A 20,941-nucleotide genomic window follows, 5' to 3' on the forward strand; every position below is an offset into this window, starting at 1 on the left:
TTCTGTCTCAGCCTCCAGAGTAGCTGGGATTCAGTTGTGCACCTCTCTACCTGGCCTGTTCTTGGAGTTTTAAGGGACTTGCTTTTCCCTTGGATTCCCAAATCTTTGCTCTCATTGAGACAGGATGATTTGAACTTGAAAAGTTCATGTGATCTTAACAGATAGTATCTATGTTCAAGATGAGGTTGAGAAAACCTCCCTTCCAAGTTCAGGAGGCAGTGGTCCCCACATGAGAGGGTGTTGGCACCTGTTTTCTTCAGGGGGCTGTGGGCATTTGTAATTTTCTCTCTTTACTGATTTGAGGCCCTTTTCTGTGAGACCCTTATATCTTTCCTGTTTGTGCACATCTTTTTTAGCTGCTGTGGCTGAAGAGAGGCAACTAGAGCTGGAGAACCACTGGCCATAAAAAATAGGAGGATCTAATTTTTCTCACGAGGGGTAACATGTCCATGCCTGGAACGAGGATGGAAGGTTCTACATTCTGTCCATTTCTTTTAGGATAGGCACTTGGCTGGCCTGGAGGACTCCAGATGATTGTCTGAGACAGTTAACAGTGACTCTTAGGATGGGTGAAAATGCACTTCTAGTACTGCCAGAGAGATTTTCTGCCCATTCTTACATCCTTTGGTGGAAACACTTGGTTGTTTGGGCTGGTAAATAGAAGAATGGGGATAGGCTGCACTTCCTCATGGCTCTGTCTGATGGCCTTGAATTTGATTGTTTCTGACCTGTGCAATCAACTCAGGTGCTGTCTGTAACATATTGATATTACTTATGTTTGTTTTCACATTATGATTCTGTTAATTTTCATATTTTGAGTGTGCAAATGAAAGTATTCTTGCAAATGAAAGAAAGTATGTGATTGAAAATGAGAAATTACTGTTCAGAAGGAATTTTTCTTTTAGACATGTATACTTGCATTTTCAGCTTAAATAACCAAGCACTGTAAGTATTATATGTTCTTATATGTTTCCTGTGAAAGGGAGAGGTCATGATGAAGGCCAAGTTTCCAAAGAATGTCCTTGCCCCTTGACCTCTTCCTTCTCCCTCTGCCCCTTTCTTCCTTGGCCATCTGACCATGGAAGTGAGGCAGTTTTAAGACCTGTGCCCAGGGACGCTGACTCGAGAAGCCTCGTTAGCCTGGATAGCTTATCAGGGAGGAGACGTTGTTAGGAAGTACGTGTCTTTTAAGGAATGGAATTTGTTTTTTGTTTGGTTTTACTAAGTGTGTTCTTACTAGGGAAAGAGCAGAAGATTCCCAAATTCCCAGGTTTGTTCTTTCCTAGCAACTGATTTTGCTTGGAAAGAATTGAAGGAAAGGAGATCGGATACTGATCTTAGGTGTGTTGTGAAATGTAATGGTGTTTGGCTAGCTAATTAGGAGGAAAGGGCACAGTTCCCTGTGTGGAGCAACTAAGTCGACTGGAATTTTCATTCTTGGCTCTCTCTTCTGACCCCCTTGGCCCTCAGCCTGACTGGGGAATCTTTTTGCTTTTTCTTCCCTGGGTCAAATAAGAAAGTCTGTGCTTATATGAAAATGAGTTTATTAAGAGCAACACATTAAATCTGAGGACCTTTTCAGAGTTTTGAAACTTTAGATGTGGTTTCTGCTTTGGTTTTTGTGTTTTTCTTTTCTTCCTCTTACTTTCCTTTTCTTCTCTCCTCTGTCTGTAAGAGTTGACATTGGAATCACTTCTTGACATAACAGGAAGTCGGAGGGAAGGAGAGAAGAAGAGAGAAAGGAAGAAACTGGAAGTTGACTTTTTTAAAAATTACAATCCTCCTTCTTTGTATCTTACAAGAACATAATGTGGGGTCAATTTGTTTACTTCTTATTACAGCACATGGATAATTGTCTTCTAAGTGCTTTCCCTTGGTTTTCTGAATCTATATATAGTTTACGTAAACGATCTACGATTAACCTCTGTGCAGGCCACACAAACCCAAACCAACCCAGCCCGAGTGTGTGTAATCCCAAGATAAACAGAGGAGAGCTTTACATTCCTCCCTGGAGCTGCCTGCTCAGGTTACAGGTTGAAGGACAGCACAACCTCAGTAGCACATGGTCACCGGACACCTCCAGCTCTGGTTTGGGAATCTTTCGGTAATCTCAGTCACAATAACACCCCATGTCCAGAGTTCCCAAATCTTTCTCAAGAGCAGCTTTCAACTCAAGTTGCCAGGATTACTGGCGTCTTTCGCTGCCCGTTGTTGACAGCCTCTTTTTTGAATGGCTGTGTTTGGCTAGAGACCCAGAAGCGCAGTAGCAGAGCAAGCACTAGATTCCATGTCTAGAGAACCGCATTCTGTTCTCAACTTGATTAGCCTGCTGATCTGCAGCAAGTCACCTAACCTCAGTGAACTTCAGTTTTCTCATCTATAACGTGAGATGTTAGGTCTGAGTCAGTGGGTGGTTGCATGATCTAAGTGAAGTTAATTAAAAAAACAGCTCCAACCCCATGATTAATAAACAGGAAGCAAAGCTCTCAATTCCAGGCAAAGCAGCATGGAAAGGCCACTTCAGAGCATACACAGGATGTTCTAGAAAGTAAAATGTTTGTGAGGGCTGATTACATTTATTGCTGTTCCTCTCTGGGCATCTCTGGGAGATGACTTCCAAGTCCAAGTTGATGTGTTGACCCTGTAAATACTGCACCTTCCCAGGACAGAACACAGTTAATGCAGACCAGGTTGAAGTTGGCTTCTCATTTTGTTCCGTGTTAGTTGTCACCCAATCCACTGAGTAAATCTTTAAAGGAGACTCAGCATGGTATCGATCACATGCTATTGTTTGCACCTAGAAAAAGATGTATGTGAATTCCTCAGGTTTCTTTATTCTCTTCCTGAAAGGAGTAGGGTTTTCTTAAAGGTGTGCTGTGGAATGAGGCTGGCAGATTGAAGCGAGAAGCAAGTCACAACTCCCTGAAAGCTCTTCAGTGTTACTAAAATCAGACCAACACAAATGAAAATGCTGTGCTTCCTCTATGTGAATACCAGTGGCAGCAAATGTGGGGTTAGAAGCCTTTTAATTCCCTTCACTGGGTAAGAAAATCACTGAGGATGGCTTTTGGACAATCCATGGTTTTTATTTTCCCTTTCTCTTCATCTAGCACTTAGCTTTGATTTCTCTAGGATGCATAGTTCATTGCCAGATCTTATTACTATGTGCTTTAAAGCCATTCTACCCTCCACTGTCTCTTGGTTACATGGCTCCCCCCAAATGCAGGAGATTTTAGTGGGTTCTTAAAGCCATTCCATCAGAAAGTGGTTGTCTTGTCCTGGTTCCAGAGCAGAGACCTCAGCCTTGCTCTTTGGCCATGCTTGGCAAGTACCACACATGCCCCAGGAAGAGGACTATGTGGCAGGAGTTGGCTTCCTGAGGGAGTGTCTCACTCCAGGATAATGTCCCCTTGGCTGCTTTTCTGTTCTTCATTGAATCATGAGTCAGATATCAAAATGTGCTTCCCAGCTTTGATATGGAACTAACTGAGCAAAAAGATGTATATTTCTTACAGGAGGGAACTGTGGGGAGGTGGGGGGAGAGGATCTGATGACCTGGAGTTTTTTTATTTGTAACCAGTGAGAAGTACTTCTAGAAAATCACTGGCAGTTTTGCTGAGCAGGTTCAACATGACCCCCACAGCCCCAAATATTCCTGTGTCAGACAGTCTGCACCAGGGCTGTTCCCCATACCATTCAAAATTTTCACTAATAGCATCAGACTGGGAGCTCTCATCCAGGTCTTCTATTTGCTTAGCATGCTTGTCTCATAACATGGTGACAGTGAAATAGAAAACTAAACCCAGAAAACCAGCAGGGCTTTGGAGAGCCTGTGAAACAGAAGGCAGCCTTGGTGGAGTGAGTGTAGCTTATCTGATTGAAGGTATCCCAGGCTAGGCTGCAGGGTTTTTTGCTCTTCAATTTCTTATCTTCTAACTCAAAATACTCTACACCAAGAATACAAATAATCCAATCGACAAATGGGCTAAGGAAATGAACAGACACTTCACAGAAGAAGATGTACAAGCAATCAACAAACATATGAAAAAATGTTCAACATCTCTAGTAATAAGAGAAATGCAAATCAATACCACCCTAAGATTCCATCTCACCCCAATTAGAATGGCGATTATCAAAAATACAAGCAACAGGTGTTGGCAAGGATGTGGGGAGAAAGGTACACTCATACATTGCTGGTGGGGCTGCAAATTAGTGCAGCCACTCTGGAAAGCAGTGTGGAGATTCCTTAGAAAACTTGGAATGGAACCACCATTTGACCCAGCTATCCCACTCCTTGGTCTATACCCAAAGGACTTAAAATCAGCATACTACAGAGATACAGCCACATCAATATTCATAGCTGCTCAATTCACAATAGCCAGATTGTGGAACCAACCTAGATGTCCTTCAATTGATGAGTGGATAAAGAAACTGTGGTATATATATATATACAATGGAATATTACTCTGCCATAAAGAATGATAAAATTATGGCATTTACAGGCAAATGGATGAAATTGGAGACCATCATGCTAAGTGAGATAAGCCAATCTCAAAAAACTAAAGGACGAATGATCTCGCTGATAAGTGGATGATGACACATAAGGGGGAGGGTGGGGGGAGTTTGTGTTAGGGTTAGGGTTAGGGTTAGAGTTAGGGAGGGGGACAAGAATGGAGGAAGAAAGGACTGTTTAGAGGGAAAAGAAGGGTGGGAGGGGTGGGGGGGGAGGGAAAAAATAATAGAATGAATCAAACAACATTATCATATGTAAATTTATGATTATACAAATGGTATGCCTTTAACCCATATACAAACAAACAACATGTATCCCATTTGTTTACAATAAAAAAAATTTAAAAAAAAAAAGAAATAATCCGATAAAGGGAAAAAAATTTTTTTCTTATCTTCTACTCATATTGTGTTGCGTTGAAAACCATCTCTTACCTCTGCATTGCCGAGTTTAGGTCTTGCGAAGGAAATACGAAAGCTTTCAATTCTAGCACTAATGCGCTCCCTGGAGTGCATGCTCCCTCTCATCCTGAAGATGAATTCCAGGCCGGACTGAATTCCAGCCACTGCCCCGCCAGCTCCATTCCAACCCTTCGCCCTGCTCTGTCCTCCTGGGGACTAACCTCCATGACTACAGCAATGGCCTCCTTCACTTCTGCTTCTATGGGGGTTGCTGGACTGAGGATAAGAGGAGAATATGACTGGGGTCACTGTTGGTTGTCTGTTGATGGCCACAGGGCCTGACAGGTAGCCCTCTGCATTCATCAGATGCTAGTATCTTCCGACCCTTTGCCTCTTTAGGCCTTGAGTTAGCAATGGGTTTCCACTGGAGCTGGCCTCAGGGTGGGATGTGTCCATTGTGGGTTCTACCCCTTTGTAGGTTCCCCTTTGGTAAACTTTTTCTCAACTTCTCCAGTTTGAATGTTCCATCTGTTTCCAGCCAAGACCCTGACTGACATGCTGGTCTTGCCTCGGGCTGACTACCCTGGCCTTGGAGAATCATCTGTGACTTTGAGACATGAACCTATCACAGCTTTATTCTTGGCTTCCTCAGTGGTCTCCTCACTGTCCCCACGAAAATGAACATCAAAAGACAGGGAAGGGCTGTGGTCAGAGAAGCTCTAGAACATACCAGTAGCCTGTAGAAGCCCTTGCGTAGCCACCGAAGGGCTCATGTAAGTTGAAGTAGAGGACTATGAACAACCGGTAAAACAATGTGTCACAAAACCTTGGTGAAACCGAATTTCTAGAGGGAGTCAGGACAGCAGTAGCCCTTGCCTTGCATGTAGCAACCAGAAACAAGGTGACTTTTGCTCCAGTTGTTCCTGGGATTGAGGGAAATACAGGTTCTCAAACAGACAGGTTGTATAGGGGCTCACACCCCAAAAGGAGGAGGAATATCCTGAATATTTTCCTAACTGTGGACTAGCCTCCTTAGACCCCAATATAAGCAGGTATAGTTTATAGATCATCTCTGGGACCCATAAGATGTCTTTGGAATTTTGGAATGGTGAGAGGCAAGCAATTGTTCCAGAACCTCACCCTTCCTAGTAATGGAATGAAGTATACAAATACTTAATGTGCAACCGTGGACCCAGGTTCTACTTTCCAGAAAACCAAAGTAAGTGTTGTGTCAAGATTCATGATGATACAATTCTGATAGTTGCCAAAGTCCCATTGAGTTGCTAACTTTGGTCTTTGGGGTAACTGAACCTTTAAGAGGAGTGGATGTAATGTTCATTGGGTGTCCTTGGCCTGGTATAGTGTAGATCTTAGAGAATCCCGGGTTTTAATTACACGACCATTTTTCTTGCTCATGTGAGTGTATGCATGTGTGTGTATACATGTGTGTGCACACAGTAGGGACAGTGGCACAGACAGTTGTTATTGCTGTTCAGGGAGAGCTAGCTTTTGTGGAGGCTGAAGTTTATATAATCTGTGGAGTTCTATTTAGAAAATGTATGAATAATATTTAGGAAGGTTAAAATCATAACAAATCACAAGGTTTCAAATGTGACAATCACCAATTATAAAATGCATAAAAATAGCATTGTGACAGATCTTTTAAATAATACTCTCCTTTCTACATTTTTTTTTGGGGGGGGGTACTAGGGACTGAACTCAGAAGCACTTAACTACTGAACCACATCCTCAGCCCTGTTTTGTATTTTATTTAGAGACAGGGTCTCACTGAATCACTTAGCACCTTGCTTTTACTAAGTCTGGCTTTGAACTCATGGTCCTCCTGTCTCAGCTTCCCAAACCACTGGGATTATAGGCATGTGCCACTGTGCCTGGCTTCCTTCTATATTTTTGATAGCATGCTCCTTGATAACTTCTTTATATGACAATAGCTTTGTAATAACATTAATCACTAATTGAAATTTATTTTTTATTGCTGGTAACTGGGATACATAAAACAAGCAATTTACACACATGTGTGCTCACTACTACAGTTTTAGGTCTACAAATATAGGAATTTTGATAATGTCCACTTAACTTAGCCATTAAAATGTATGGTGTATTTGTAACTTATCTGTTTCATTATCAAGCATATTTATGACAGGAGAGAACTTCCACCCTGACTAGGTACAGATGGAAGCTGAATCCTCTGCTTCTGATTTTGTATGTCTGATGGCTAGATTTTCCCACGGAGCATCTTTCTGCTTTGTTCACTTGAAACCTTCTTTCCCTTCGGTGCTCTCGTACTCCAGTGCAGGATGCTATGGCACACCTTCTGATCATGCGTGACTTCTGGTCTTGCATATCTGTGTCATGGCTGTAAGTGAGTCAGCATAGGAAAGACTAGGAATGCTCCTGGAAATCACTTCCACACCATGCATTAATAGCTAATGTTGGGCTGGGGAGATAGCTCAGTTGGTAGAGTGCTTGCCTTGCAAGCACAAGGTCCTGGGTTCAAATCCCCAGCACTGAAAAAAGAAAAAGAAAAAAAAAATAGCTAATATTAACTGCTCCTGGAAGGGTCCACAAACCCTCCAAATACGTTCCATGAAACCCCAAGCTAAATAGATCCTTAATGCAACTTCCCCTTAACCAAATTCTTAAAAAGTACCAAAACTCAACAAATACAAAGACCAGTGACAATTCAAAACTGACCTACAACAGGGGAGGTCAAATGGAAAGATCTGGTAGTCTTAAAAGATTATAATTTAAATATCTTCTTTGGTACAAATTTTACTGATATATGATCATGCGAGTAAATACTAGGACTTCTTCCAGGACTTTGAAAAGGATTTCTGCAAGTTAGAATCTCTGGAGATTAGCCTGGTTCAGTGGTGTATGCCTGTAAGCCCAGCTACTGGCGGGCAAGGGGTGAGGCAGGAGAATAGCAAGCTCAAGACCAGCCTGGGCAACTTAGTCTAAAATAAAATAGAAAGGGGTTGGGGACGTAGCTCAGTGGTGAAGTGGAGTGCTTGCCTGGCAACGTGTGAAGCCCAGTTCAATCCCTAGAACTGTCAAAAACCAAAAACAACAACAAAAATCCCTCACCATTGCTGAGGCTGGCTTTGAACTTGTGATCCTGAGCCTTTGGATTTACAGGCGTGCGCCACTGCACTTGGCTGAAATGATAGTATTTTTGATATATAGGATAAATAAAATAGTTGGCAAAATTAATTTCATCTGTTTCTTTTTACTTATTTAATGTGTTTACTAGAAAACTTTAAATTACATTATGTAGACACATCGTATTTCTGTTGACAATGCTAGTCTATAATATGCTGCTTTATGTGCCTGACAGTCTATTAGTGATACTTTAAAGGCTTCCTGGAAATTTAGGGAGTGGTTTTCGTTTTCAACAATACTGAGCAAGGTTTAAAAACTTTTTTTTCTTTTTTAGTTAGACAAAACTGAAGCATAATGAATCAAAGTAGCAGCTCATTCTCTTTGTCATGAATGAGAGTCAGGATAACGAAACCCCTTGGGGAATATAACAAATCAAGCAACAGAACAAGTTGTCAGCTTTTAGGAAAATATTGCCCCCAAAGGTTATCTTTGGTAACCCTGCTTCCTCTTGCCACAACTCAGGGATTGCCTTGAAAGTCTTCACCGTGAGGCTTTGTGACATGGGTGTCCAACAGAGGGACCATTCTTTTCCCCCTTTGAACCATAAGCCATACTTGGCTTCCATTTCCAGGGAAAAAAATTCAGTGCTGGGGTTTGTAATTGCTTATTATTCATGTTCCCAGCATATGAAGTGTCGAGGCCACCTGTATAAATTAAAATGATATTTTAAAATAACTTTTTTGGAAGAGACTACGGCTACATTTTCTTAACCTTTTCTGCTTTATCTGCACTAAATTTTAGAGCTTGCTCTAGTTTTTGTGCCTGTCTTGGTGCTCAGCCCTTCTCACAGGAACTAAGTGAAGTTTTTGTGAAATGAGTAACTTCTTATATTTTCTCCTTACCTCTGTGTTTGCTTTTTCTTAATCCACCACCAGCCCCTTTTCCCTTCATCCTTATTCACTCAGTCCAACCTCTACACTGGCTTTCAGAACATTCCTTCCATTTTCTGCTGTTCAAAGTCTGTCTTGGCCTCCTGATTTGCATCCTGCCCACGGGGAACCCATCCCTCATGCACCACGCCACGATCCCCAGAGTGGCCCGTATTCGACTTTGGAGTATGAGGTGAGGTCCTGCCAGTATGTGGGATTTGTATCTTAACCTCGTGTCTCTGTCAACAAACTACACTTCAGTAACTGCTTTGAAACGTGGCTCACGCTGGTTGGTTCTAGGCAAGTCCAAATTCTTGCTACCATTGTGTTTTGGCATTGAAAAACTCCTACGCTCTTCCCTTAAAGGTTTAGCATAAATTTTAAAAATCCCTATACCTAATATGGCTCAAGGACATTTCTACCTGGAGATCACGGCCTGGGCCAGGCACTTCTCCGGCTCCCCTTCGAGCTGATTCTGCAGGTACTTAGTCTAAGAACTAAACCAGACATTAGGGAAAAAAGGAGTCCCTTTCTTTGACTTCACCGTGTCATCTAAGGTACCGTCCTGAGTTTGGAAAGTTTTGGCACCACAATTCCATCCTTTGAAAATGTCTGAAGGCTGGTATCCATGAAAGGAATTGTAGAACAGCTTTTTCAGTTCAGCTTATGAACTATTCATGAGTTTGTCTTTGAGAATCAGAATACACTGAACTTGGACTTTGACTATTGGAGTCAATGATCCACTAAATCTTCATCCTCGGGAACAATCTGTGGATTCTCTTTGTAGCCACAGCCTGTAGCAAAGTGGACTTTCACACTGCCAGGCATGCCAGAAAGAAGACCAGGGACCCCACAGCTGCTCAGGAAGGGGAAGCCTCAGTTGCTGAGCCATTTAATCTTTCCTCCCCGCAGAATGACCCAAGACAGGCTTTGGCTGTGGGTCACTTGGTGTATGAAATTATATGAAATGTAAGTAAGCTCTAACCAGTTTAAGGGAAGCTTAAAACCAGGCACTAGGAAATCTCTGCCAACATGTGATGCTTGTACTATATTCTGGCTTAGTGGCTGGCCAAAGCAGATTTATTGATAATCTCCACTTATGAAAATATTCTACTGAGAAGCACTATACAGTTACTTTTTTATAGTTTATGTGGTAACAGTTTAAGCTCTTATTATTTCCAAATACCTTATAGATGCAATATGTGTGGTGTTTGTGTGTGTGTGTGTGTGTGTGTGTGTGTAGAGGGAGGGAGGGAGAGAGAGAGAGAGAGGGAGGAAGGGAGGGAGAGAGAGAGAGAGAGAGAGAGAGAGATCATTCCAGTCACTGAATAACTAGAAAAACCAAATCACAGAAATGTCAAATAAATTATGCTGGCAGGTGGCAACCTGAATTTAGGTATAGAATCCCCATATTATTCCAAAGCTGCTCCTTGCTGATTTAACTACACTGATCAGAAACGATTCTTGTTTCATGATAGTATAAGTCTGATAACGTTTCTCTGGAATCCCATGACATATTAATGTACAATTTGACACTCTTTCTACAAAGAGAATCCACAGATCTCTTAGCAAGTACATCAAGTTCACTTCTAGGGAGAAGCCATTGAAGTTTTCATGTGAGAAACTGATTCCCCAGTAGAGGGTGGTGGTGGACCATGCCCCCAGGTCTCGTTGGAGACCCTTCTGGGCTCTGTTCAAGTGAATAAACTGATAAGTGGTTTTAATTGATTATCCTGTTCTCATAGTACTAATGAAAACTAAGACCAGATTCAACAGAGTTTGTAGAGTGCGTAATGTGTAAAGCCCAGGCCAGGTGTGTTGGAGAAAACAAGGACCCTGGAACTCTTATCTGCTTAGGGGTGCATGATGTCCCCATGTTCTTTAGAAGTATGGGCTGTGGGGTAGACAGCTTGCACCAGGGGGCTTGATACTGCCACTGTAGGTGAAAGGATATCAGGATTATTTCACTTTCTCGGTCTCTGTTTTCTCATCTATTGAGTGGGTACGATGATACCTGCCAGTTCTTTCAACACTACTAAAAACTGTGGACCTGTGGGAAGGTGCACCCTCAACCAGCTCTCCAAGGCAGATGTGCTGCATCGAGCTTAGGTTAACTGCTGAAGCAGCAGAGGGCGGACTGGGATTAGAGGGATGCAAGGAGGAAATGGCCTTTGAGTCAAGAGTCAAAGGTGAGCAAAATCCTTTTTGATCGTGGGTGGAAAGGATGTCTGTGAGAGAGGATGCAGGGCATTCAAGCTGAGGGAACACAGATAACTTAATTCAATTTTATTTTATTTCTAAGGTTGCAAAAACTCATTCTACAAAACTATTCCATGCACCCTAGCTATTACATTTTACCCAGCAGAAATTACATATAGGATTTTCCTAATACGGGACTTACAAATGTCTGAGTTAGTTCAGCTGGTACTGCCGAAGTTCATGTATTTAAAAACAATATGGTATCTGATAAAATTTCTACTTTTAAATCAACATATAAAATAATTATTAATTTTTTTCTTCTTAAGAACAAGTGGTTTGGGAGTGTCTGAATGCCTCGCAAGTGAAATCATGTTACAATTGGAGGAGCTGGTCATTACTACATAAGTGCTTCTAGCCATCTTGCATGCATGCCATTTTAAGATAGTTTTCATCTTACCATATATTAGTTAACATAGACTTACAATAGACTACTGGTTAGAGACAACAAAACATATTGATGTTAAAATACAAGTGAATCATTTTCATCACTAAAAATGTTTTAATTCTGCAAATTCTTATTCTCAAGTTGGTCTTCACCAGATTTATAAATTTTGCTCATCTTAAAATTCTTCAAAGGTTCATGAGAATATCTGGTATTTCAAAAGCCAATATTGTTAAAGGTAACATATTCATGGGTAGCTACAATTTTTCTTTTTGATTATTTGAAATAAAGTCTTTGCCTTGCCAATGTGATATTTAGAGAGGAAAGCTTGCAAACAGAAGACCAAAATCTTATTTTAGTAGCTTACAGTCAAAAAGAAAGTGAAAATAATAAGCATTAGTTAGGTGAATTTTTTCAGCTCAAAATATTAGAATTCTTAATGTCCGATTCTGTTGCTGTATTACAGTTAAAATTCGTGTACATTTTTACATTGCATGTGTTTGAAGATTTCTATAATAAAAAATAAACAAAACATTCTAATGAACCTGCCCTGCCCATCGAAGTTTCAATAATTATCAGCACTCAGCCATTCTTGTTTTGTAGAAAAATAAATTATTTTAAGGTACAATTGACACACACTGAAAGGTATGAGTCTTGGCTATGGAATTTTTACACTTGGATGCACCCATGTCGTCATTCCTGTCACAGTATTGAATGTCTCCTTCTCCCCCCAAATGCCCCTGTATCCCTTGACAATGAGTCCTCTCACCCCTGGACCTCCACGGTCTGATTACATTTGCCTGTTCTCCAACTTCATATAAATGGACCGGTATGTGTGCAGTGTTGTGTAAGGCTGCTTTTGCTCAGCGTAAGGTGTATGCAGTGTATTCACACTGTTGTGTACTAGTTTGTTCCTTTTTATTGCTGAGTACTATTCCATTATTAGGTCTATCACAAGTTGATTATCCTTTCTGTCAATGGGCTTTTGAGTTGTTTATATTTTTAAAATATGAGCCATTTTGGAAAGTCTTTTTGTAGATTTATGTTTCCATTTCTCTTGGATAACTATCTAGATGCAGAATTGCTAGGTCAAAGTTGAGGTATAAATTTAGCTTTATTAGAAAATATGAAAAGTTTTTTTGAAACTCTTGTACTATTTTATATTCTCACTAGAAATGAGTTAGGGTTTCAGTTACTTCACATCCTCACCAACATTTGATAATTTTATTTGGTGTAATGACATCTTATTATGATTTTAATTTGCATTTACCTGATAACTAATTATTTGAGGATTTTTTCCTATGCTTGATAGTCATTTACATATTAAACTTCCTTTGTGAAGTGACTATTCAAGTATTTTTCCCCATTTAAAAATTATGTTTTTAAAATTAAGTCGTAGGAGTTTTTTTTTTATGTGTTCTAAATACAAGTTTATGTTTGCCTTATGTTTTGCAAGTGCTTTTTGTCCAGCTTGAGGTTAGTCCACTTGTTTTCTTAACAGTGTTGTTTGATATTTAATTTTGATAAACTTTAATTTTTCACTTTTTATCATTTGTGATTTTTCTATCCTAGGAAAGTATTTCCTAACCCCAGGATAACCAAGGTATTATATTTTTCTTCCTAAAAGCTTTATAGGTTTAGAGTTTACTTTTACATCTGTAGTCTATCTCAAAATAATTTTTGTGAATGGTGTGAGGTAGGGATTGAGATTGATTTTTTCCCCCCTTATGAATATCCAGTTGTTCCATCACTAGTTTTTGAAAAGATTCCCTTCCTTATTGAATCTCACTGGGGCATTTGTAAAACAAATCAATTGATAAATTTTAAGTACAGATCTATTTCTGGAATTTCTATTTTGTTTCATTAGTTTTCATTATGCCAGTTCTACACTGTCTTGATTATTATGGTTTTATAGAAAACCTTTATGTCATATCATGTAATACCTTCATCTTTGTTCTTCTTTCTAAGAAATTGTTTTGGCAGGGCCAGGGATGCAGCTCAGTGGCAGAGCACATGTATAGTTTGTGTGAGGCCCAGGGTTTGATTCCCAGTACCAAAAGAAAGTCTATTTTAAAATCAGTTTGCCAGCTTCTATTTAATAACACATTCTTAGGATATTACTGGGGTATATTAAATCCATAAATTAATTTCAGGGAAATTAAGAATTTAATATTGAATTTTACAATCCATGGATATGGTATATATGTCAACTTATTTAGGTTTCTTCAGTTTATCTCAGCAGTTATTTGTAGTGGTCTACAAAAGTGATCCCTAATGCTTGAATTCATCCTTCATATATAATGAATTAACTTATGCATCTAGAACTTTATTAGCTCCATAGAATTCTTTGGTAGAATCAAGAATAGAATCACTAACATCTTTGCTTAATTCTGTGATGGAACAGAGCAACATCTTGGAATGCTATGGTGCAATGTCTTGTCCCATATATTGTCATTGATTCGGTTGAGATACCGACCAGTTCCGTCCCCTCAAGGACCCTTGTGTTGCCCTTTTATAGCAGACATAAATGTTTTTAAAATTTTATTTTTCATGTCTGATCAGTATTACTGTGATTCTAAACAATATGTATTTCTTTTAACAATGTCTCTTAAATAGTACTAATTGCTTAAGTTGTATTAGTTAAATCAACTATCGATGTAGAATTACTCTTGTTTCTCTGACTGTCGATGATGCCTCCTGACTCCCTACTGTGGACAAGGGGGAGGTTGCCTCACCTCCACCTGCCGTCCTCCTCTTTTCCTACCCCCTCCCTCTTCTGACCACTGTCAGCTGCACCTTACTTTTTCATTGTCTAGGTTCATCTGTTTTGCTCTCCTAAACTTCATGCTTTCTTGTGTTGCAGGTTGATTTTGAGCTTAAAGGCCAATTGCTATGACTTGAGTATGTTCTGAGTATGTCCCCCTAAGGTTTATGTGCTGGAAGCTTGGTCCCCAGTATAGTGATATTGAGGTAGTGAAACTTTTAAAAGGTAAGACCTAGGGGAAGGTGGTTAGGTCACTGGGGGCACTTACTCTTGGAAGGTACTTGTCAGACCCCTATTAGTTCCAATGAGAGTGGGTTATAAAATAGCATTCCTGGCCCTTGAATCTCTCTGGCCTCCTCTCTTACCATAGCAACTTTTTCATATATGCTCCTGCCACTGTGGCACCATCTGCCATGAAGCTGTCACCAGAGGCTGAACAGATAGTTCCATCCGATCTTGAACTTTAGCCTCCAAAACTGTGCATTAAATAGACTTCTTCCCTTTATAAAGTTCTCAGTCTTGGGTATTTTGTTATAGTCACAGAAAACAGACTAAAACACCACTAGAAAACACTTAAACATTAACATTATGTAAATATTCTTACTGCAGAAGTTGGTCGGGTGATTGGATATGTAGAGAAGGGATTATTCTGCTCACTAAATCTGTCTTGCTCTCAAAGTATGTGCAAACATTATCAAAGCATGACCAAAGGACCCTTTTCTTTTCTTTTTTTTCCCCTCAAAATTATATTACTTTTTAGTTTGCTGTATATTTGGGTCACAATTTTCATATAGAGTTTTTTTTTTGACATTTAAAATGGAAATGTTTTTATTGATAGTTCAGGGCTAAAACAGAAATAAGATAAATCCGAGATAACAGAGTATGAAATTGCAGCAGCAAGGTTAATACTCTTCACCCTCAGCACTATCTGCTCCAACCTCCTCGTAATCTTTCTCTAGTGCAGCCATGTCTTCACGGGCCTCAGAAAACTCTCCTTCCTCCATCCCCTCACCCATGTACGTGAACAAAGGCACGCTTGGCACACATCAGGTCAAACTTGTGATCCAGGCGAGCCCAGGCCCCAGCAATGGCTGGGGTGTTACTCAACATGCACACTGCACGCTGAACCTCGGCCAGGTCTCCCTGGCACTGCAGTGGGAGGCTGGTAATTAATGCCAACCCCGAAGCCAGTGGGGCACCAAGCCACAAATTGGATGCTGTGCTTGGTTTTGATGGTGGCAATGGCAGCATTGACATCTTTGGGGACCACATCGCCACGGTACAAGAGGCAGCAAGCCATGTACTTACCATGGTGCGGGTCACATTTTATCATCTGGTTGGCTGGCTCAAAGCAAGCATTGGGGATCTCGGCTACAGAAAACTGTTCATGGTAGGCTTTCCCCGCAGAGATGACAAGGGCATATGTGGTCAGCGGGAAGTGGATGCAGGGATTGGCACAAGGTTGGTCAGAATTCTGTCAGGTCAGCATTCAGGGCTCCGTCAAATCTGAGGGAAGCAGTGACAGAAGACACAGCCTGGTAATAAGGGTAAGGTAAGTGTAGGTTGGGTGCTCAATGTCAAGGTTTCTGTGACAGATGTCACAGATGGCCTCAATGTCTACCATGAAGGCACAATCGGAGTGCTCCCAGGTAGTGTGGGTGGTGAGGATGGAGCTGAGGGCTCAATACAGCTGTGGAACGGGGGCTGGGTAAACAGAGAACTGCAGCTTGGCTTCCTGCCGTCATCATCAGAGAGCCGCTCCATCAGCACGGAGGTGACCAAGAACCAGCTCCCACTGAGGCTGTGGAGAACCAAGGAGCCCTGAAGACTGTGCACCGGCCGGCCAGCTTGCGAGTTCCGTCCAGGACAAGGTCGATGATCTCCTTGCCAATGGCGTAGTGGCCTTGGGCATAGTTACTGGCAGCATCTTCCTTGCCTGTGATGCGCTGCTCAGGGTGGAAGAGCTGATGGTGGGTCCCAGTGCGAACTTCATCAATGACTGTGGGTTCCAGGTCTATGAACACTGCCCTGGGCACGTGCTTGCCAGCACCTGTCTCACTGAAGAAGGTGTTGACGGAGCCATCTTCTCCCCCAGTGGTCTCGTCACTTGGCATCTGGCCATTAGGCTGGATGCCACGTTCCAGGCAGTAGAGCTCCAAGCAGGCATTACCTACCTGGACACCAGCCTGGCCAACGTGGATGGAGATACCCTCACGCACAACGGGTTGTTGTAGGACCATGTGGCACGGGATGTGGTGAGGACAGGATGACCAGGAGCTGCTGAGGAGTTCGGGGGAGTAGTAATCTAGAGATTTTTAATTTACATAAACTTTTTTTTTTTTTTTTTACTGGACATTGAATCTAGGGACATTTTACCACTGAGCTAGGTCCCCAGCCCTTTTTATATTTTGGGTCTGTGAGATAGGGTCTTGCTAAGTCGCTGAGGCTGGCCTTGAACTTGCGGTCCTCCTGCCTCAGCCTCTGGATTTGTGAGGATTATGGGCGTGTGCTGCTGTACCTGGTGGCCATAAAACTTTTAATTCTGTTTCTTCCAAGTAAAATGAACATATTAATAGCATCACTGAGAACATACAGCCTTTTAAGTGTGAGTTGCTGAATGAAATCCACCTTCTTGAAGATGTTTCCTTCACATCCTTTGACTGTGTTCAGCTTCGGACCTGCTGACTTTTAGATCTGTTGCCCAGCTGCCGTCTCCCCACTCGCCCCATTCCCATTTATCACTAAACTCATGCCACATTTTCTTGGAATCTATAGCTTTCTGTTTGGGGATGAAGTTTCTTTGGGTTTGAGTCAACATTTGTTTTCAGTCAGGGTATGTGAGAGGTCAGTGGAATCCTTGCGGGTTTGAAAATGTTATTTTGACCATTAGGATGAGGGTAGAGATACACAAATTCAAGGCTGCATTTTTTTTTTTTTTTTTTTTTCCCTGAAAACTTGAGAGGCTTTGCTTTGCTCTTTGGACATCCGAGTGGCTGCCGAGTCTCATGGTGGCCCAGGTCCTTTCCTTCCTGGGTCTGACTTGGTCTCTGGTAACTTCCAGGATCCTGTCTGCATCCTCGGAGTTCTGAATTGCCATGGACTATGACCGCTTTTCTCTTCAGCCTGTTCAGCTCTTGGTTTTCTGTTTCCTTCTGAGGACTTGTGCTTTCCTTCAGGCTCAGAGAACTTTCTTTTACTATTTTCTCCCCTTACTTTCTCTCTCTTTTTGGAACTTCTACTGCATGGAAGCTGGGATGCCTCCATTTCACTTCAGTCTCTTTTCATAGTTTCCATCTCTTTATTTTGCTCCACTGACCAGGAAATTTCCTTGACTTTTTTTATGGCCTTTTTATTGAATTTCTTTTTATTTCCATGATAAATTTTAATTTCCCCAAACTTTTTCTTTGCTTTCTCCTTTAATTTTTTATTTCATAGATACAACGTATTCTAAAAATACCTTGGGAGATACGAATTTGAAGTTTTATTAGAATCCTCTTGTTGCCTAAAATAGTTTTCTCTAGAATCGTGTGTGATTGTGCTCCTCTTGGTTCCATTTTGAGTTTTTGTTTCCTTAAATGTCTGAGTGATCTTATTTCTTCATCTGTTAATAGGAGGATTAACAAGGAGGTTTCTATCTGGAGATGAAGTCCTTCTGTGTCCTGCGGGCCTAATTTTTCTCTGGAGTGTGTTGGTTTGTCTATAGAAGAGATTTGTAAAATATGGTCTTTTGTATATTGAAGGCTGTATTGATCTAGAATCATTTTGACTTTAAAGCACTTAGCAGATACCAAATGAATGACTAAATGGTCCTTCAAACTCTCAAGGAAGATAATGGAATTTTATATTAATAGGAAAAGGCTTTGAGAACCAAGCTTAAAAATTGATGATGTAAAGAATAGCTGAATTTCTTAAATTGGAAATTAGGACTATCTAAATCGGGGTGTTTATAGTTGTATAGCTTCTTCAGCTTATTAAACTGAATGAGGGGTGTGGGCTCTCTTTTTAATGCAGACCCCACTCTCCTCACCTCTGCCTCAGTGGTCTCAAGGATTAGATGCCCATAAACACAGGCCAAAGTCCTTTCTTTTTTTTATTTTTTCTGTGAGCATAGAATTTTTAATAAGGACCCTAGAAAATAAAGAAGCCATTGGCACCCAGCGCGTGTGGAGCGAGCACCCCGCGCGGTCTTGCCAGGCAGTCCCCTCCCGCCTGCCCTCCTGCGCTGGTGGCCTGTGCAGGGCCGCTGCCCCCGGCCCAGGGGCCGGCTGGAGGCTGGCTCTGCCTCCCCGCTCTGCCTCCGCTCTGCGGCCGGGCAGGCAGCTGTTCAGGGAGCACAGTGCCAGCTCCCGAGGGCGGGTCACGGTCCGAGCTCTGCTCGGCAGCCTTTGCCCCTGGGTGAAGGGGACTTGCAGGCCACCAGACGCGGCCTCCATTCCAGTTTGCACTGTTCACGTCTCCGACTCAGACTGTTCTATAAGTGCCACTTGAATGTTTTGAAAAAGCCGTCCTCGGAGTGGCCAAAGCAGCAGTGAGTGGGGAGCAGGGGCCGGTGGGCAGCGCAGGTGTCAGGGGGTGAGGCTGTGTTTCTCTGACCCCACAGGCCAGAAGAAAGAAAGGGAGGGGTGGATTTGGGTCTGGCCAGGAACTCCGTTCCCTTCCTTCCTCCTTCAGAGTGCTCCGAGTCATGAGCCTGCGACAAACCAATTATTCTGAGTTCTCTTTCCTATGGAACCCGCGCTGGACCAGAAAGCCTCTGTGTAGCCCTGGGACTTAATAATGGATGAGAAGTTCATCCTACATTTGGTCTGGGTCAAATTGTGTCCCACCACCTCCACCCCCACCAGATTCATATGTTGAAGGCCTGAGTCCCAGTTGCCCAGGATGTGACTGTATTTGGGGATAAGGCTTAGAAAGAGATAATTCAGTTAAAAGGGGGTCATTAGGTAGGCCCTAATCCAGTGCGACTAGTATCATTATAAGAAGATGACATTTGGACACACACACACACACACAATTGCAGGCACCAGAATCCTGTGAGCGATTCAGGACCGCCATGATGTGAGGACACACACCAGGGCAGCCATCTGCAAGTCAAGGAAACAGGAACCAAACGCCTGCCAATCCCTTGGCCTCAGACTTGTAGCCTCCAGAATTCTGGAAGAATTAGCTTTTGTTGTGGAAGCCACCCAGTCTGTGGTATTTTGTTGTGGCAGCTTAGCAAACTAATTCTGCTTTTTGGGCCAATTTCTGATTCTTTCCCAGCTACCCTTTGCCAGGAAGGAGAAGGAAGGCATTGACTGGGACCTGGGCAAGAAGCCCTCATCGCTGATTGTAAAACTGTTTCTTTGACTTGCCGTAGGTCCTGGGCCTATGAAGGAACAGTTTGAACTAATCTTGCCAGGTTCTGAATCATGTGGCTCTCCCACTTAGGTAGAGTCCGGGGGCTGGAAGTAGGAGACTCTCACAGGTGTGCGAAAGAAATATTGTGTAGGATGTTGGCTGAGTCATGTGGATAAGGACCAGTTGCCATGAGCAATGGCACAGTGCTGATAAAAATCTGGAATTTCTGGTTTGTCAAAGAGTCTGACATCCTAAAATAAGCTCTTGAATTCAGAGATCAAAATCAGAAGCCCCTTGGTTTGGTTGTGCAAAACTTCATGAGTGCAAGCCTTTCTGTCGTACGTGGTTCCCCCCAGCCTCTCTAATGCCGTTGAATCATCATGGACATTTCTAGCAGCAGAATAATTCAAAACGTATTGAATCTCAATGGACCCAGTTCTGACCCAAGACTCAGGTTAGTGACCTTATTTAGGTCATTCATTCTCTGTATCTCAGTTTTTCTTAGCTAAAGAGGGGGATAATTAGGGTTTCCCCACCTCAAAGAGATTTGTGTTGATGTTGTAGACATGGAATTTGAATTTGTAAAAAGAGCAGAATTCAGAAAGTCCTCTTCTCATTCAACTTGACCTTGGGGAAGTGTCATAGCTTTTCTGAGTCTTCCTTCCCTCGCCTATGAAAGCAGATGGCAGTGGCTACTCCCAGGGCAGTTGGAGTGTTAACTGAGAGCACAAGGAAGCCCTTTGCATGTTTTGAGGACTCAGTAAGTGTCAGTCACTGGTGATCATTAAGATGATGAAATTTTTAAGTCATTGTTACTAACTAAGAGGTGTTGGTGGCTTTGGATACCTTCATAAGTAGTGTTCTGTCCCATGAGAGGAGCATCTGCTTCAACACTCCTGTTAGTTAAAACCATCTAGCAGGAGGGCTAATGGAAAGATTTGGTTAATGAATGGAGGTATAATTGTAGAATGAGATCTTACTCCTTCGACCTACCAATGATAAACTCTCGGTATATACCATGAAGCAGGGCTTTCCAGCTTTACTGCACCTATAATTCCCTGATCTGATGAAGATGAAGATTCTGATTGAGTCCATGGTTGTGGGTGCTGGGAGTCTGCATTTCTAATAAGTAACAGTGAGGGTTACTGCTGCTCTGGGGCTGGGGCTCGGTTTGAGTAGCAAGACCCCAGTGTAGGTGGTTCCGAGATGGTTCTTTGGAAGAAGAGCTGATGG

General features: G+C 42.1%; 1 protein-coding gene, 1 long non-coding RNA gene and 1 pseudogene across 3 annotated transcripts in view; 1 reads left to right on the forward strand and 2 right to left on the reverse strand.

The window, feature by feature from the left end:
* ABLIM1 (actin binding LIM protein 1) overlaps positions 1-20,941 on the forward strand; it is a 307,615-nt gene that overhangs the window by 69,806 nt on the left and 216,868 nt on the right. The gene's annotated exons all lie outside the window — the stretch shown is intronic.
* LOC306660022 lies at positions 707-10,233 on the reverse strand. The gene is made up of 3 exons (XR_013763527.1): positions 5,738-10,233; positions 4,912-5,679; positions 707-3,936 (listed from the first exon to the last, which is right to left on the reverse strand). It is a non-coding gene; the product is annotated as an uncharacterized lncRNA (long non-coding RNA).
* On the reverse strand, positions 11,971-16,641 carry LOC306660356 (tubulin alpha-1C chain-like; annotated as a pseudogene). The gene has a single exon. The product of its transcript is annotated as a tubulin alpha-1C chain-like (transcript).

Source organism: Sciurus vulgaris, assembly GCF_902686455.1.
Source record: "Sciurus vulgaris genome assembly, chromosome: 4".
Taxonomy (NCBI): Eukaryota; Metazoa; Chordata; class Mammalia; order Rodentia; family Sciuridae; genus Sciurus; species Sciurus vulgaris.